Source organism: Chlorocebus sabaeus, chromosome 20 (genome assembly GCF_047675955.1).
Source record: "Chlorocebus sabaeus isolate Y175 chromosome 20, mChlSab1.0.hap1, whole genome shotgun sequence".
NCBI classification, from domain to species: domain Eukaryota; kingdom Metazoa; phylum Chordata; class Mammalia; order Primates; family Cercopithecidae; genus Chlorocebus; species Chlorocebus sabaeus.
In genome coordinates, this window is record NC_132923.1 from 2496241 (window position 1) to 2505362 (window position 9122).

Below are 9122 nucleotides of genomic sequence, written 5' to 3' on the forward strand. Positions count from 1 at the left end.
CCAGTTTACAGATCCAAAGCCTCTTGAATAATGGGGAGGCCAAGTTCTCTGGAGGAAAGACCCTGATATACAACAGAATATTCATACTGTTAATCTTTCTCCTAGCCTTCTCTAAAAGGACCTACAGCCTTTAACCATGGTAACCGTTCATGGAGGAAAAGGAAATAGTCAGATATTTTGAGAACTATTGGACACGGGCTCTGAACTGACACTGATTTCAGGAGACCAAAACATCACTGTGGCCCTTCGGTCAGAGTAGGGGCTTATGGAGGCCACGTGTGTTTTAGCTCAGATCCATTTCCCAGTGGGTCCAGTGGGTCCCGGAGCCGATTCTGTTGTTATTTTCCTAGTTCCTGAATGCATAATTGGAATAGACACACTGAGCAGCTGGCAGAGTCCCCACATTGGTTCCCTGACCTATGGAGTGAGGACTGTTATGGTGGGAAAGACAAAGTAGAAGCCATTAGAAACACCTGTGCCTAGGAAAATAGTAAATCAAAAGCAGTACCACATACCTGGAGGGATTGCAGAGATAGGTGCCATCACTGAGGACTTGGAATATGCAGAGGTAATAATTCCCACTACATCCTTGTTGCTCTCCTATTTGGCCTGTGCAAAAAACAGATGAATCTCGCAGAATGACAGTGGATTATCATAGGTTTAACTAGGTGGTCACTCCAGTTGCAGCTGCCATACCAGATATGGTTTTATTGTTTGAGTAATTAACATACTCCTTGGTATCTAGTATGTAGCTTTCGTTTTTAAATTGACAAGCAAATGCCTTTTTCTTCATTCTTATCCATAAGACCCACCAGAAATCGTATGCTTTTAGCTAACAAGGCTAGCAGTACACCTTCACTATCCTACCTTGGGGGAATATCAACTCTTTGGCCCTGTGTCATAATCAAGTTCAAGGGACTCTTGATCACCTTTGCCTTCTGTTATGCGCGTCCATGTGAAGAGACCACCAAACAGGCTTTGTGTGAGAAATAAAGGTTTTTAGTCACCTGGGTGCAGGTGGGCTGAGTCCGAAAAGAGAGTCAGCGAAGGGAGATAAGGGTGGGGCCGTTTTATAGGATTTGGGTAGGTAAAGGAAAATTACAGTCAAAGGGGGGTTGTTCTCTGGCTGGCAGGAGTAGGGGTCACAAGGTGCTCAGTGGGGGAGCCTTTTGAACCAGGATGAGCCAGGAAAATGAATTTCACAAGATAATATCATCGCTTAAGGCAAGGACCAGCCATTTTCACTTCTTTTACGGTGGAATGTCATCAGTTAAGGTGAGGCAGGGCATTTACACTTCTTTTGTGATTCTTCAGTTACTTCAGGCCATCTGGGCACCTAGGCGCAAGTCACAGGGGATGCGATGGCTTGGCTTGGGCTCAGAGGCCTGACACCTTCCACAAGATATCACACTAATCAGTTACATTCATGACATTATGCTGATTTGACCTAGTGAGTGAGAAGTGGCACCTAGTCTAGACTTATTGGTAAGACCTTTGCATGTCAGAGGGTGGGAGATAAATCTGACTAAAATTCAGGGGCCTTCTACCTCAGTGAAAATTTCTAGGGGTTCAGCAATATGGGGCAGACAGAGCTATCGCTTCTAAGGTGAAAGATAACTTGTTACATCTGGACCCTAATGGAACCAAGAAAGAGGCACAATGCTGAGTGATCCACTTTGGATTTTTGAGATAACATATACCTCATTCTGTCCCATTTACCTAGTGATCAAAAAAGCTTCCAGTTTTGGGCGGGGCCCAGAACAAGAGAAGGCTCTGCAACTGGTCTAGGCTGCTGTGTAAGCTGTTTTACCACTTGGGCCACATGCTCCAGCAGATCCCATGGTGATTGAAGTGTCAGCAGCAGACAGGGGTATTGTTTGGAGTCTTTGTCAGGCCTCTATAGGTGAATCACAGCACAGGCCTTTAGGATTTTGGAGCAAGGCCCTGGAGTCAGCTGCAGACAGCTACTCTCCTTTTGAGAAAGAACACTTGGCCTATTACTGGGCTTTAGTAGAGACTGAATGTTTGACCAAATTACCATATGATCCTGAGCTGCCCATCTTAAACTGGGTATTATCTGATCCCCTAAGCCATAAATTTTGGCATACACAGCAATACTCCATCATCAGATGGAAGAGTTTTATACATAATTAGGCCAGGCAGGCCCTGAAGGTACGAGTAAATTACGTAAAGAAGTAGCCTAAATACGCATGATTCTCATTCCTGCTACACTACTTTCTCTCTCCCTGTCTGAACCTATGGCCTCATGGGTAGTTCCATATGCTCAATTTACAGAGGAGAGAAGATTCAGGCTTGGAATACAGATGGTCCTGCATGACATGCAAGCACCATCTGAAAGTGGACAGCTGTGGCACTACAGCCTTTTTCTGGGATATCCCTGAAGGACAGTGGTGAAGGAAGATCCTCTCTAGTGTGCCAAACTTGAACAGTGCACCTGGCTGTGTACTTTGCTTGGAAGAAGATATGGCCAGATATATGATTATATACTGATTCATGGCAGTAGCCAACACTTTGGCTGAGTGGGCAGGAACTTGGAAGGGTCATGACTGGAAAGTTGGTGACAAAGAAATTTGGGGTATAGGTATCTAGATCTCTCTGAATGTGCAAACGGAGTGAAGATATTTGTGTCTAATGTGAGTACTTACCAAAGAGTGACCTCAGCAGAGGATGATTACAGTAATCAAGTTGATAGGATGACCTATTTTATGGATACCAGTCAGCCTCTTTCCCCAGTCACCCCAACGGGCTCATAAAAAAAGTGACCATGGTGGTGGGGATGGGGTTTTTCATGAGCTCAGCAACATGGGCTCCCACTTACCAAGGCTTACCTGGCAATGGCCACTGGCTGTATTCTCTATCAGTAGCAGAGACCAACACTAGGTCCCCAATATGGCACCATGCTCCAAGGTGATAAGTCAGCTACCTTGTGGTAGATTGAATACATTGGACCACTTCCATCATGGGGCAGTGTCCTTATTTTTTTTTTGTCCTTACTGTAATAGATACTTAATCTAGATATGGATTTGCCTTCCTTGCATGCAATGCTTCTGCCAAAATTACCATCTATGAACTTACAGAATGTCTTATCCACCATTATAATATTCCACACAACATTGCTGCTGATCAAGGAACTCATTACACAGCAAAGGACTGCAGCAATGGGCCCATGTTCTTCGAATTCGCTGGTCTTGCCATGCTTATCATCATTCTGAAGCAGTTGGCCTAATAGAACAGAGGAATGGGCTTTGGAAGACTCAGTTACAGCATGAGCTAGGTGGCAATACTGTTTTAGTTTGTTCTTGATGCTATAACAAAATGTCTTAGACTGAGTAATTTATTAACAACAGAAATTTCTTGCTCATTGTTTTAGAGGCTGGGAAGTCCAAGATCAATATACCAGTAGATTCAGTGTATGATGAGGGCTCTCTGCTTCATAGATGGCCCCTTGTTGCTGTGTTCTTACATGGTGAAAGGGACAAACTGGCCCTCTCAAGCCTCTTTTCTACAGCCACTAATCCCATTCATGAGGCTAGATGCCTGGTGACCTAATCACTTCCTAAAAGTTCTACCACTTAATACTATCATATTGGGCATTAGGTCCCAAGTATGAATTTCGTTGAACTAGAAACCTTTAGACCATCACATACCTTGCAGGACTAGGGCGAGGTTCTCCAGAAGGTTGTGTCTAGGCTTGGAATCAGTGTTCAACATATAGTACTCTTTCTTGCAATCGCCAGTATTCATGGGTTGTGGAATCAAGGAGATGGCAACAAGAGTGGCACCACCCACTATTACCCCCTAGTGACCCACTAGCAAAAACTTTCCTTCCTGTTCTTGCAACTTTGTGTTTTGCCGGCCTCAATGTCTTAGTTGCAGAGGGAGGAATGCTTCCATTAGGAGACACAACAGTGATTCCATTGAACTGGAAGTCAAGACTGCCACCTGAGCACTTTGGCCTCCTCATGCCTCTGAATCAACAGACAAAGAAGGGAATTTTGGTGTTGACTGGGATACTGATCCTGACTGCCAAAGGAGAAATTAGACTAGTATTTCACAAAAGCGGGTAAGGGTTTGGAATACAAAGAGCTCCCTTAGGAACATCTCTTAGTATTATCATGCCCTGTGATTAAAGTCAACTATGACAATCCAATGCAGGCAGAACTGCTAATGGCCCAGGCCCTTCAGGAATGAAGGTTTAGATCACCCTACCAGGTAAAGAAAAGAACCCAGTTGAGGCGCTTGCTGAAGTTAAAGGAAATACAGAATGCGTAGTAGAAAAAGACAATTGTAAATTTCAGCTACAACCATATGACCAGTTACAGAAATAAGGACTGTAATTGTCGTGGATATTTCCTCCTTATTTTGTTACGAATACAATTATGTGTATGTATGTTAGGCAAATATATTTGCTTTCTTTCTTGTCTTATTTTCTTATCATGTAACACAAGATGTATTAAATTTATATCAGTATTTAAGTATTGTTAATTTTACATCATAATATTTAAGTTACAGCTATCAGGAGAAGAGTGAATATTACTCAAAGACTTTATCTCTTCTTCTGGGGAAGAGGCTAGTGTGTTTTCAGTTGTATGCAAGATTGTTGTATCATGCTAGATTGAATTATGGCCTTGTTATTCTCTTTATTTGGAGATTAAGTATGAGTTTTAAGAGATTGCTATGGGTGCAAAATTGACAAGGGGTGGACTTGTGATGATGAATTTCATGTGTCAACTTGACTGGGTTAAGGGATGCTCAGATAATGGGTAAAATGTTATTTCCGGGTGTGTCTGTGATGATGTTTCCAGAAGAGATTTATTTTTGAATCAGTAGACTGAGTAAAGATCCACCCTTACCAATGTGGGTGAGCACCACCCAATCAGTTGAGGGCCTGAACAGAACACAAAAGGCAGAGGAAGGCCAGATGCAGTGGTGCACACTTGTACTCCCAGCCACTTGGGAGGCTGAGGCAGGAGGATCACCTGAGATCAGAAATTTGAGGCCAGCCTGGGCAACATACAACTCTATGTCAAACAAAACAAAACAAAAATGTAAAACAAACAAACAAAAACAACCCTCCCCCCAAAAAAAACAGAGAAAGAGCAAATTTGGTCTCTCTACTTGAGCTGAGACATGCATTTTCTTCTGCCCTTGGGCATTGGTGGTCTCAGTTCTCTGACTTTCTAGGTCATACTGAGAGTTACACCTTTGGCTAGTCTCAGGACTTCCAAGTCATAAACTCAATTACTCCTCAGGCGTTCTCTGTTCTCCAGCCACAGACGGAAGATCATGAGACCTCTTGGCCTTCCTAATGCATGAGCCAATTCCTATAATATGTCTCCTTTTATATATATTTACAAATATCCTATTGGTTCTATTTCTCTGGAGAACCGTGAGTAATACAACCCCCTATATGTCTTATATATGCCTTTATTTTCTTACCTACCATTTTAACTCGTAATGTCTGTTGATATCCCTGTCTCCCACTTGATTGTGAGCTCCTAGAAGTATGGGGAGCACATTGTAGACACATAATAAGTTTTAATTGAAAGAAAAAATATTAGTAAAGACAAGCAGTACCAGTATTTATTTTAAAATGATAAATTTTAAATAAATTAATCAATTAATTAATACTGCCTAGAACAGTAATACATACTAGCCAAACAAAACAAAACAAGCCACAAAACCAAAAGACAGTCTTGGTCTCAACTATCTCTTCTATAAAACGGTTATGTTTGTTATGAAGATTAAATAAAGGTACATATGTCTATACATATACACATATACATATATATTGTTTAGAACAATGACTGGCATATTGTGACTGCTCTAAATATTAAATATTATAAATGGTCATTTTATGGTTTATCAACTCTTCTCTGTTGTTGGCTATATTCTTGACAGATTGCAATAAAGAGTATGCTTAGGACCATAGTCAGATAGAACTCCAAACATCTTTTTTTTTTTTTTTTTTTTTTGGAGATGGAGTCTCGCTCTGTTGCCCAGGCTGGAGTGCAGTGGCTGGATCTCAGCTCACTGCAAGCTCCGCCACCCGGGTTTACTCCATTCTCGTGCCTCAGCCTCCCGAGTAGCTGGGACTACAGGCGCCCGCCACCTCACTGGGCTAGTTTTTTGTATTTTTTTTAGTAGAGATGGGGTTTCACCGTGTTAGCCAGGATGGTCTCGATCTCCTGACCTCGTGATCCACCCATCTCGGCCTCCCAAAGTGCTGGGATTACAGGCTTGAGCCACCGCGCCCGGCCCAAACAACTTTTAAGTCTGTCTACAAGTACATGAACTGAGGAGGTTTGAAGTTCCTCCTTCCATCTTCTTGGGATGAAATGAGAGGGGAGTGGGCCAGGCTGTGTCCTGGGCTGCAGTCTGTGATAGGCTGTCCCCACCAAGAGGGTCTTGCTCATGGGCCTGGATATCCCTGAACATATGATGAACGTTGCTTATGAAAAATTATTTGTAGGAAAAATGTGAGGTTTAAGAATGCTATTTTCTTTTAGTGATGGTCTTTGTTTGCTTCTGTAAGGTACTTGTGGGCACTTGTAAGCTTGGATCTCTTTAATCTAATAGCAGTTTTGAGATTTTCTTGGCTCCATAGATGAATTAAAACTGGTGTACTTCTTGTTTACAAGAAGGATAAGTCTCCTAGGGTAAGTCTTTTCGGGTCCCAGGTCAAAAAGATGAGTGATTTACCAGTTCTCTAATCTTGGCAGCCCCAGACTCCAAACTTTGTCCATCTAGTCCCTAGAGGCTATCAGAAGCAAAGGCCCATCTTCCCACCTCCTTTTCCAGATCAGCACACATTCCCAAGACAGTACTGAAAGCAGAAACCTCCTTATCCCTTAGATATCTCTTGAAAGTATCCTTCCCTCTCTCTCTCCATCCTACCATCCTTGTCCAACCTACCATCACCTCTCTCCTGGATAACTGTAGGAGCCTTCTGACTCAGTTTGCCTACATCCAGTCCTGACCCCCTACAATCTGTTTACCATACTGCAACTAATGAAATTTTAAAAGTGCAACTCTCTCTGCTGGCCACACTGACTTTTGTTCTTTTAGGTCCTCTCACCACAAGGCCTTTGCACCTCTGACTAGAAGGGTTTTATTTTCCCTTTCCACTTCTTGTAAGTAGCTCCTACTCATCTTCCGATCTCAGCTCAGTCTTCATCACTTTGGAGATACTGTCTCTGACCAGAGGAAAATTTGCCATTCTTGGCTCCACACACCTCTCTTTCATAGCAGTCATCATTGCAGGCATGATATTTAAAGGATATTTGAGTGTTGGCCTCTGCCATTAGAATGTAAGCACCCTGAGGGCAGAGACCTCTGTCATGGCCCACTGCTATATTCCCTGAGTTCGGCATAATGCCCAGCACTTAGTGGTGCTCAATAAGTACTGCTGAATGAATAAATGAATGAATGCATTCATGATCAAATGAATGAGTGAAAGCCTTACTGAAATGGTACAGATACCTTCTTTACTTTCCACCAAGGTTTCAATGTTTATGAATTTGTTACTTACACCTCACAAGTTGCAAACCACACAGTTCTGGAGGCTGCATGTAACGGGGCTGTGAGGTGATGTGACTTCTCACCATAAAGAGCTGGTGGTTTCCTTTGCCTGCTGGTTGAGCTCATGAGGGGAAGCTTCTTTCTGCAGCCAGCTTTGGAGCAGAATTTATTGAGTGTCCAGACTCCAGATCTATTGGTCTCCCTAGGTCCTGTTTCAGTCACTGGTTTAAAAAATCCCAAAGTATGATTAACCCTAATTATTTATCATCTGAAAGGGGTCTGAGGAGAGAGGGGAAGGCAGAACAGATGCATCCTCAGGCCCAGCATCCCCCTCTCCACGCCTCTGTCTTCACACACTGTGAATCTCTCCTCAGCCTCCAGCAGCCCTCTCTGAAGGAAAGTCATCTTTTCCTCTGTCATGTGTAGGGCTTCCTCCTTTCTCCCCACCCATTCTCACTCGAGGAGGTCTTTCCATCGTCCCCCACACCCTCACCATGAGGGTCTCAGACTTTCCCCTCAACCCCACGTAGTGGGTAGCACCTCTTTTTTCTCACTGAACATCTATTTAAAACTTCCTCTACTCTATTATGTAATACATACTTTCTCATTAAGGAATATTCAGAAAATGAATAAAAATAGGAAAAAACCAAGCCACCTAAGCTTTCGCCCTCCCTAAACAACTGGTGTTACTATTTTGATGTTTTTTCTTCTAAATTTTTCCGTGTAGAGATTTTTTTTAAAACACAGCTGTAATCATATAGCACATTAAATTTTGCATTCTACTTTTTATATTTGTGATGTCATAACATTTTCTAACTTGAAAACCCATAGTTGTTGTTGCTGTTGTTTTGTGAGACAGAGTCTCACTCTGTTGCCCAGGCTGGAGTGCAGTAGCACGATTATAGCTCACTGCAGCCTCAGCCTACCAGGCTCAAGTGACCCTCCCACCTCAGCTCCTTCTTGAGTAGCTGGGACTACAGGCATGCACCACCATGCCTGGCTAATTCTTGTATTTTTTGTAGAGGTGGGGCTTTGTCAAGTTGCCTAGGCTGGTCTTGAACTCCTGAGCTTAAATGATCCTCCTACTTAAGCCTCCCAAAGTGCTGGGATTACAGACATGAGCCACCTCTCCCGGCCAACCCATAGTTCTTGTTTAAATAATTTTTTTTTTTTTTTTTTTTTTTTTTGAGACAGAATCTCACTCTATCACCCAGGCTGGAGTACAGTGGTGTGATCTCGGCTCACTGCAACCTCCACCTCCTGGGTTCAAGAGATCCTCTTGCCTCAGCCTCCCGAGTAGCTGGGACTATAGGCAAGTGCTAAAAATTTATTATTTTTAATTTTATTTTCGATTCAGAAGCTACATGTGTAGGTTACATGGGTATATTTCATGATGCTGAGTATAACCCATAATTCTTTTTTTGAGATGGAGTCTTGCTGTGTCACTTAGGCTGGAGTGCAGTGGCGTGATCTTGGCTCAATGCAGCCTCCCCGTCCCGGGTTCAAGCAATTCTCCTGCCTCCACCTCTCAAGAAGCTGGGATTACAGGGGCTCACCACCATGCCCGACTAATATTTTTT